Raw genomic sequence first — 8,139 nt, 5'->3', positions numbered from 1 at the left:
GGTCATGTACTGATCTTTATTTTCCCGTTTATCGATTCCCAATAGAACTTTCTGAAGTTGATCAAGCTTGAATTTTTTTCTCCCTTGGAGTGTAGAAACACTATTTTAAACTGAACATAATGATTTTGATTGATTTTTCTTTCTCAAAAAATATTGGCTTCTGGTACGTTGAGATCTCTTGGAAGTACTTCAAGATTTCAACCATGGCACGCTGGATATACGTAGTTCTCACAAAAACAAAACAAAAAAATTAATACTCCATCCATTCGAAAATAATTGAAGTTCTAGGAATTTTCTAAGTCAAAATGTTAAAGTTTGATCAAGTCTATATAAAAATCCGTAAATATCTGCAATATCAAATATATATAATAGAAAAATTCATTTCATAATGAATCTAGTGAAGTAAAATTTGGTTTCGTAGATGTTGATAAATTTTGTTATAGACTTGGTCAAACATAATGAAGTTTGACTCAGGACAATCCAAAAACTTTAATTATGTTGAAGCAGAGAGATTACATATACTTAGTTTAAACTCTGGTGTTGTTATTATCCTTCCAGCGTCTTGAATATTACCTTTTGAGGGTGGGGATGCCCTAACACAAATTTTCTTATTGGGCTAGATTTTTTATTATGCTCTTCGTCGGCCAGACCATATTGGGCCCAATTATTGTCGCTGACCAGTTGCTCAGTGGAAAGGCGGCCCATTGCTGTAGCACGCGAATGGAGTGAGTGAGAGCGAGACACCAGTTGCTTCTCGCGGCCGCGCCGCGCCGCCGCCCCCATCGCCAGCTCGCTGCGCCGCATCGCCGACGCCTCGACCGAGTCATCGGGCACCACCACCGCTGTAGCACCTCCCCGACTGTTAGGTCAGTACACCTTCAGTTTCTACCAGCGGAAATCGGAGTGAAGAACCCTAGCCATTTCTGGACGAACCAGTTTAAGAGGTCAGCAGGAGTAGCTAATCACTTGTGCGTATGCACGTCAGATGGGGTATCTGCAGAACGGTGCCAGTGGTGTTACCTAGAGATTGCTAGCTCTGTGCATAATTTGGTCAATCTCTAGATTATTTGCAAAGACTAAAGTGAGTGCATGAACTGTTAAGTTATTTTACAGATTTATGTGAAATAACATAATGATCACCACATTTCCCTTTTTGTAGCCAGATGAAGTGGGCTAAAATTTCTGTTTGTTGCAAACTGACTACCATACTCTGCATCTACCACCATTTTTGCTACTACTGTTGAGCTTATGTTTAACTGTCGTCAATCATTGAATGTTGTAATTCAAAGTGAAATGTTTTTAAGAATACAAAAAAAATTTGAAGCAGTGATTATTGGATTATTTCAGTATCTTAGACAACATAACTGCTTAGCAAAATTCCTATTAGTGCGTTGAAGTCATTCTCCCCCTACCTCTTTTTTTTCAGTGCAAGAATCAATATTTCCATTCAAGTAACGAAAGGTTGCTAACCCAGTATAGACTTATTTTGCTTAGAAGTTTGCTCGGAAGAAATGTCATAGACACAAATGTAGAAGGATGTTGGCATTTACAGCTGAAATGTTCCACAGAGTTTTGCTCGAGGCTGCATATGTATTTTCCTTTCCTAGACTGTATCCTTTTACATAAGGTCGCATTGTGTGATCGCCAGTACAGCTGCTTCAAGATTGATATCGTCTTGTGTATGGAACCATCTCATCTCATCGTGTATATCTAGGATTTCTTCAATGTGTATATCTGTGATTTTGATTATTTATGCATTGGCTTTGCCCTTTGTTGATTCATGCAGCCATCATGTTTGATAAAATGTCGGCACCTGCATCCATTCCCTGTGGTTCCAAGAGTGTGCGAGGCAACGATAACGGTGTCGACAGGCTCAGCAGCCTGCCCGACGATCTGCTCCACCATGTGATGTCCTTCCTGCCGACGCCGGAGGTCGTCCGCACAAGTCTTCTCTCACCAAGGTGGCGCAATCTCTGGAGCTCTGCACCATTTATCCACATCAACAACAAAGACTTCGTGGTTAAAACTGATGTGGGCAGTGCTTGCTTTGATAACCACAAGCTGGAGAACTTCGTGGACCACTTACTGCTCTTGCGTGATGGCACTGTTTCCTTGGATGAGGTCCGGGTCTTCATCACGGGGGGCAGTAGTAAGAAGAGGTCTGTGTGGATTCGTCATGCCATCAAGCACAAAGTTCGTCTCCTTCATATTTCTGGATTCTTCATTTTGGATAGTACAGCAATGTTTCCTTCTCCGTACCTCAAAAGAATCAGGCTCTAGTATGTCCGTTTGAATGATTGGTTTGATAAGCCGCTGAATTACGATTGGCCTGTGCTCGAACATCTAGAGCTGGACAGTTGCATTCTCTATACAAGGGGATCTCATCGAGCTCACTCAAGGTTCTACATATCATCCAGTGTGTTATTGGCAATGATCTCTTGATTGGTGCTAGGAACCTTAACCATCTCTCTATCATTGACCCAGAATGTTGTTCTGGTGCTATAGTAACCTGAGATCTGTCTTCTCTAGTGTCAGCTTCGATTAGTCTACGGTCTGATGAGTTTCATTATGACGATGACACAGAAGTGGATCATCGTATACTTGATGGCCTTTCAAATGCCACAACGTTGGAGTTTGCTAGGAACGCTATAAGAGGGGCTGAGCAAAGCGGTAACATAGCCAAACAACGGTTTGCTAGAAAAGGTGAGTTAGCGGCTTGACATGGCAATATGGAAGGCATGATAAAGCAAGTGGTAGGTATCACGGCATAGCAATAGATCGAGCAACTAGCAAGCAAAGATAGAAGTGATTTCGAGGGTATGGTCATTTTGCCTGAGATCCCGCAAAGAAGAAGAACAAGTCCATGAAGAAGACAAACGGACGTAGTCGAACGAATCCTCACAAACGCAACGTTATCGAAACCAACCCGAAGAAGAAACACCGAAAAGAAGCAAACACCGTAGTAAACAACCACCACATAAGCATGACATGATGCACAACCAAATATGATGCATGTCCGGATTAATGAGGCATATGGCATGGCATGACAAAGTGCACAAGCAAACCTACAAATTAAATGGAGCTCCATATGCAACGAGTTGCATAAAGACGAAACACCACATGACTTATTTAGTTCTCTTTCGTTTTACTCAACAATATTAAATGTTGATTAACATGGCAAGAGGTGAAGCAAAACAAAACTACCTATCTAGGCAAGTTTAAATGAGGCCGGAAACAACGAACAACAATCCCGGTAAATCCCCATAAGCACATTTTAGGTTTGGTGTTGTTCTTCCCTAAACACAATTTTAGGGTTGTTAAACATGCAAAGCAATGTCACCATGTTAAACTAGGCATTTTCTACCCCGTTTACATATAAAGTTTGTTAGGTTTGGAGCTACGGTTATTAAGCTATGAAATAAAGCATTTTAACAAGGCATAGGAGCAAATTTAACCAAACAACATTTTAAACATTTTTTAACAAGGATGAAAGTTGCAAATTATTAATCTACACAAAATTCTAAGCAAGTTTCATATATTAAGTTTTACATGTGATGCTTAGTTTGTGAGTTAAAATATGCATGAAGACTAGGAGTTTTTCTGTAAAACCGTAAACTCTGGATAAAGGACAAATTCGTAGAACGGGAAAAAACATGACATGGGCTGAATCTGAGGCGGACTGGGCTGCGGGGAACTGCTCACGCTGGGCCAATAGCAGTTGGGCCGGCTCTGTGGGCTGCAGGAAAGAGGTGGCGCTGGGCCTTGGGGCGCTAGAGGGGAGGCAGCCCAGGCGCTCGCTTGAGCGAGGCGCGGTTAACAAAGGCGGGCGAGCGCTCATCTCCATCGCGTGGACGAAGCAGCAGGGACATGGCGAAAGGCGCAACGGACGGGGCGCGGCTCAGGCAAGGCGGCGCGGAGGAGGTCTGGGGATGGGTGATCCATGGCGGAGGCGGCGAGATCCGGCGGTCCTCGGCCGGATCTGACGCAAAACGGCGGCGGTGGTGGACTCGGGGTAGATCATGGGCGTCCATGGCGTCGATCCCTGCGAAGAGAAACGAGAGAGATGAGAGAATCTAAGAGAGACCGTTGCCGGGAGCACGAGGAAAACAGAGGGGAGGAGGGAGAAGAAGGCCACAGTCCTGCTGGTTCGGTGCTGCTCCACTCCGACGGAACTTGACGGCAGCGACGCGGAAACAGAGCTCTCCGGCGCGGGAGACTAGCGAGGGAGGTGGCAGCGGCTTGGTGGCTTCCCGGCGAGCTTGGTCGCAGGGGCATCCGGGTCTGGGTCCGGCAGCAGGGTCTAGGAGGGGGCGCACGAGGAGGAGCTCGGGCAGGGGATCCAGGGGCGCGGTCCCGTTGGAGCTCGAGGGAGGCAATGGATCGATGGATTGGCTGTTGACTGAAATCGAGGGGCGGAGTGGAGTGCTTCGGCTGGATGGATTGATGGGACAAAGGAATTGGGGATGCATCCCGAGAGATTTTGAGTGGGTGGCGGCGGCGGACACGGGATGGATGGGACAGATCCTAGGTTTTAGGGTTGCCCACTATTTATATTGCAAACGAATTTAGGGTAGAGGCTATCACGTCCCTACGATCGCAATCGGACAATCACGAATAAAATAGTTAGGGAGTCCAAATAAGAAAACGGTGATGTATAGTAGACGTTTGGGGATGATCCGGACCCAACGGTGATGACTGACCGGGTCGAGTCCGGGACAGCTTTCGGACGCGCGCGCGAGGAGGTCCGTTGCACTGTGCAAAGAAGGGTAGGCATGGGCCTAGGTGGACTATGGAGAGCGGGTTGGTCTGAGAGAGAGGGGAGAGATGCAGCCCGACACGATTTCCGGAGACCGAAAACGTCCGACGATAAGACCGGCTATACTGCCGCTATAGTTATCCGTTAGGGCATCAAACGGACTCCGAACGCGATGAAACTTGGCAAGCGGCCTACTGACAACAAAACAACACCGCACGCCAACTTTCATCCCATTCCGAGAACATTTTCTGGCCACTTATAAAATGCTATTTCGGACGTGCCGCGGGCGCATGCAAGTGTGTCTGGGCTCACAACGGACAACGGACGAAACTGGGGGAAACACGGACGGATGCAAGTTTTGAAAACATGATGATGCAATGCACATGATGACATGGCAAGATGCAACATGCAAGCAAATGACAAGACAACAACAGCGAATAACTGGAAGACACCTGGCGCATCGGTCTCGGGGCATCACAACACTCCACCACTACGAGAGGATCTCGTCCCGAGATCTAGAATGGCACTGGAGAGAAACGGAAGAGGAAGAGAAGAGGTAAAACTAAGTTGCTTCTTCACAATTGAGTGAATCCAAAGAACCTTGTGAGGTTGAACAAATTTAAAGAAAGAATACGACGAAGATGAACAAAGTTGAAAACACTCCGTTAGAAAAAGAGGAACAAGGAACATTACGGAAACCTTATAGGTTGAAACACATAAGAAAAAAGGTTGCAATGGACAAGAAGTATATGCAAGCACTCCGGTAGAAACGAGATGTACAAGGAACGATAAGGATCAATAACGACAACACTCCGGTTGGAAATGGAAGGCAATCATATGAACTTGGCAAAATGAATGCATTTCGATGAGACTCCGGTTAGAAGAGGAATGATAGACACAACACCCCGGTTAAACAAGATAGAGAAGGAATAAGAATGATGTAATTTGGGCAGCACTCCTACCTTAAATGGAAGAATTTGAGCATGACCTAGACAAGATGAGAGGACACTTGATGAATCAACAACACACTGCCTCCGGAACTATTGAAAGAATGGCACAAGGGGTAAGAAAGATTTCAGACAGCACTCCGGTTGAGAAGGGAGGTAAACTTGATAAGATGAGAGAGCTCGAATGAAAACACGACACTCCGGTTGGATGGATAAGCAAAAGAAAGAACATGAACTTCACAATACGAGATGATGAGTGAAGAGAGCATCATCACAATGCCTCCGGAAGAAATATAAGAATGGAACCAAAAGAACAAAGAAGAAGACAACAAGTTCTGCCTGAAATGAATTTGAGAGAGCATCCTTAAAAAGAAGGACTGAACGGAGTTGTTGGGAAATCAACAACGAAAAGAACAGGCTTGTTGAGGGCTTATGGAAAACATCTCAAAAACTTGAGGTGAAAACCTGCCACAAACGAAAACAATTGCTTGCTTGAGAGCGACGGAGAGATGAAAACATCTTTCATCGCGAGAATAGGAGGAAACTTGGATTATTGATAAGCACCCCAATAGCAACATTCCTTAGGGAAGGTTTTAGGTGAAACATTACACAAGATAACTCCAACGAAGAGAATGATGGATTTAAAATACCTCATTCTTAACAACATGTGAATTATGAAACATGAACTCAAATTATCATGAATGGCATAATACCACCGCCAATGATACGGTAGAAAGAATTGCACTCCGGATTGCAAGATGGAGAATACTTGAGCTCCTTAGAAAAGAATCTCGATGAAAACTTCGAGAAGGAATTAAATCCTTTATGAACCATCATGTAGAGCCTCCATGACGAACTCCGGTAAGAAAAAAATGAACAAACGAAATGAAGAATGAAAAGAATAAGATTGAAGCCTTGCAATTATTAGATGAAGCTTTGTGACGAGATAAAGTGGAAGCTTGGAACTCCGGAATAAAAGATAAAGCATCTCGAACCAAGAATTTGATGAGCCTCTGGAATAAAGAATTAATCATTTGGGTGAATCCAAAATAAGAATTATGTTATGCCCATCCTTCACCAATTTGAATTGATGACAAGCAATGGATTTGGCATACTGCTTATTCTCGTAGAAAAAGGATTAAGATAGATATAGCGCCAACTTGAGAAGGTCTTCAATGATTCACCGGTAGGATTGGAACAGCGAATAAATTGATATGATAACAACGGAAGAGAATCCTGGAAGAACCACCGTAAGAATTAAAAATGAAAGTGGCAAAGACACAAATCACCGGAAAGAATTGGAAAACGAATGACGATACTTGAGGGGATTTGATACATGAGGACGAATAGATCGCGAACTTATTAGAGAATATTTGAATGATGCACCGGTAAGATTTGGAGAAAGAGAGCTGAAAGCTGAGAATGAATACTTCTGAGATGATGGGCTTTGGAGAATCAAACTAAAAAAACTCCTGAATTGCTCCGGATGGGTGAAAAGAATTCTCACAATCGAAAACAATTATGAGAGGATGGCATTAAGCTAGAACCACGAATCTTGAAGAGAATGGAGCAAGATTTAAAAGAAACTCTTTTTCGGTCTTCAAAATCTGATCATTATGACGAAAAACACCACCATGAATTATTTAGACACTCCGGAATGAAAAATTAGAAAGGTTGAGCCAACGATGAAAAGAATGTGCAAGATCTTGGAGAAGGCATTTGACTGATGACAATTCATTCTTACGTCAAACTTTGAAATGTATTTGAAAAGCTCCGGAAAAATTAGAAGAGTCAGGTAAGATTCTGGGAAAAGACCTGTGGGTTAGGGCCCACTCAAAAGAAACATCGTTGAAAGATTTGAAAGAGAGATTGCGCCGATAGAATTAAATGGTTTGAATGAGATAACAACCTCAAAATAGGTTGAACGGATCTTGAATGAAAAGACGAGTCTACTGAGATGTCTTCAGCACTCCCGAACAAATGCGTAGCGAGAAGTGAATGATTATGAGGTGAACCGACATGAGAAAGCATTTGAAGCGAGGAAAAGAATACGATCAACCTTGAAAGGCTCGAGTTGGAACCACCGGAGAAGAAAAAAAGAATGATGAATGATGAACTTGTAGATCATCTTCACGAGAACCACCGGGGAAGAACATTGATTAAAAAATAATGAAGAGACTTCACATGAATAAAATGGATACTTGTTTATGAAGTCTGAGTCCTTGAATGAAAAGGGTGGGGGGGGGGGAAAACAAAGACAATTTGGAATGGATGAATCGAGCACCGTTGAGAAAACTGAGATTGGATCTTGCAAATGTTGGAATGATCGGATCCACTTGAAGAGAAAGACATCGGTTGAAAAGGATTGACATGACAATCTCGGTTATCATGAAGGATTAGTATTCACATAGGAGTATGAGAACACTGTTTAGGAAA

General features: G+C 43.5%; 1 pseudogene; it reads left to right on the top strand.

Annotated features, from left to right (window-relative positions):
* Positions 1 to 1,490: 1,490 nt before the first annotated feature.
* Positions 1,491 to 2,720, top strand: LOC119333630 (annotated as a pseudogene).
* Positions 2,721 to 8,139: the final 5,419 nt, after the last annotated feature.

Source organism: Triticum dicoccoides, chromosome 7A (genome assembly GCF_002162155.2).
Source record: "Triticum dicoccoides isolate Atlit2015 ecotype Zavitan chromosome 7A, WEW_v2.0, whole genome shotgun sequence".
In the NCBI taxonomy this organism is placed as follows: domain Eukaryota; kingdom Viridiplantae; phylum Streptophyta; class Magnoliopsida; order Poales; family Poaceae; genus Triticum; species Triticum dicoccoides.
Note: the sequence above shows the minus strand (reverse complement) of the source record. Positions and strands in the feature narration are given on the sequence as shown.